Below are 2260 nucleotides of genomic sequence, written 5' to 3' on the forward strand. Positions count from 1 at the left end.
CTTTGCAAGTTTTATTGGGGGGGGGGGAATTAGATCATTCTTCTTTCTCTGTATAGATATAGGTATATGTAGAGAAAATGCCTTTTTAAATGTATGTTTTTAGGAAGGGAGGTGCTAATGTCTTTTACCTCATCAGGCATCTTTCTGCCTAATGTTGGTCTCTCCACCTTATTTTGAGACATTCAAGGGCCAGTAAAGGGTTCCCTGAATTGACACTTCATTGCCTGTGCCTGTCTGAGACATAAACCATCTGGGCTCGATAGTCATGCAGTGCCCAAGAGCGGTTGTCAGCAACCCATGCATTCTACACCACCTTACAGCTCTGTTTTTACTTCTAAACATTATTTCTCAGAATATTTTGTGTGTGTGGAGATTAGATTGCCAGTGTCTGCATTTTGCCAATCGTGTTTGACCAGTCTTCGTTGCTGGGAGAGGTGTCTCTTGACTCGACAGCCAGGTGTCAAAGCAGAAGCCCAGGCCCTGTTCCAGACTAAACCCAGCATGTTAGCACCAAAACCCCCCTCTTAACTATGGTGCATGCCCACATGCATAAAGCTCTATGTTTTGCTAACCTCAAGCACTATCTGATCTATTGCTTTAGCTAATCAGGTAGCAACTTTCACAAAAGACTATGAAGATGTCTGCTGGAGTCAGACTTCCATTGAGAACCCTTTATTACTTCCATTAGGGCTTTACACCAGCCATTCCTCTGCTTTTTCTTTCCCCCTTAATTTATATTTTGCCTTGCCTTAGATTTTTTTTTTCTGGCATGGCAACATTTGTCATGTCCTAGGCAGTCTTTGCTGCCTACACCATTCGAGCATCTAGCCATCAGTTTCTTCACTGGAGGAAAAAATGGCAATAAGATCCAATCTTATTTTTTAATTCTGTGTTTTATACTAGAACTAAGAAAGGCTGGACCAGTCTCATTGCTCGATTCTAGAACGTTCACCTGTGGAACGAGCAGAATGCGCTGCTCCATTGTGACAGAGCAGGGGTGGATAAAAATGTAGAAGTTATTTTTGAACAATATCTGTTCAAGTACTTCTACCGGGACCTCTCTGAGAGAGGCAACTTTTCAATTTCAACAGAAGTCTGTTGGTAAAGGTTTAGGCTGAGGTGAATTAAAATGTTAGATTTCGAAAAGGGCGGGAGAGGAACCAGTTTTGTAAACGCAGTGTCACTGTGGAATAAAACGTGCTTAGTTTAATGTGAGCGGTGGTGGTACCTTGCTTTCTAAGAGATGCGGCATTTAGTCCCCTCTTGCATTCTTAAGCATCCAACTTTAAAAAAAAAAAAAAAAAAGTGTGTGGGCGGCAGGTTACATTTTAATGGGGCTGCTCAGGGCCGACCATATTTGCAAACCCATTTTGACACCATTAACCTTGGGAACAACAAGCTGCTTACTCTGCTGTATGATGGGTGGAGGTGAGCTGTGCTTTCCATTTAAAATGGCTTTTCTGGTCATGTGCTTTGGCTACAAAGCGTGTCCCAGTCTGCCTTCTCCTTGAGCAGCTTTGTTCTGCTCAGTCAGCGAAAAATATGAGAAATGCCTTTGTAAAACCTGAACTTCATTCTAACTAATCTGCAAATCGCTGGCCGCGAAGGACAGCACTGGCGTAAACCGGCGCGCTCCGGTTATGCGGCCCGTCTCGAGCGATCCCAGAATCACAGCATGCGTCTATCTCTTTCCAAGCACGGACACTTTGTGTTACGGGTGCCTGGTTGAAGTGTAAACGCTCATCTCGCTGACTCTGCCTCCTTCTCTGCATTGTTCGTGGCTGGTGAGCGCGCCAAGGGCACAGCTTTGTTGGTGGCCAGCAGCAACCCCAGGTGGCAGCCCGGCAGCATGCTGCAATTTCAGCGGTGGCAGCAGGGAGTTGCACAGCTCTGCCCTGCTGGTCCCGGGGTCATACAGGAACTTGAAACCTGTCAAATAAAAGCACATTTTGTTGGGGTGGTCTCTTAACGACGCTTGGAGCTATTTAGAAACGACTATTTGTGCAACTGCCCTTTTCCCATAAAAAAGCGGTCGCAGAGCACCGGCTCGAACGCGCGGCCCCGCGTGTGGGAGCTGGAAGGGGCGGGGCAGGCGGAGTGCTTCCGGCTGGTGGAATCCGCTTCCGGGGCAGAGGTCAGGCCGCCTGCCCGTCTTCTGGCACGTGCCGCCGCCTTCCTGCCCTTGCTCAGCACCATGCTGTTCGCCCGCGCGCTCTGCTCCGCCGCCGCCGGCGCCCTCCGCTCGCCGCGCGCCCTGCTG

General features: G+C 48.3%; 1 protein-coding gene across 1 annotated transcript in view; it reads left to right on the top strand.

Moving 5' to 3' along the window:
- C1QBP (complement C1q binding protein) overlaps positions 1-2260 on the top strand; it is a gene marked incomplete at its 5' end in the record, with an annotated part of 8721 nt that overhangs the window by 1030 nt on the left and 5431 nt on the right. The gene's annotated exons all lie outside the window — the stretch shown is intronic.

This window comes from Gavialis gangeticus, unplaced genomic scaffold, assembly GCF_001723915.1.
Source record: "Gavialis gangeticus isolate Ggan-Ray unplaced genomic scaffold, GavGan_comp1, whole genome shotgun sequence".
NCBI lineage: Eukaryota > Metazoa > Chordata > Crocodylia > Gavialidae > Gavialis > Gavialis gangeticus.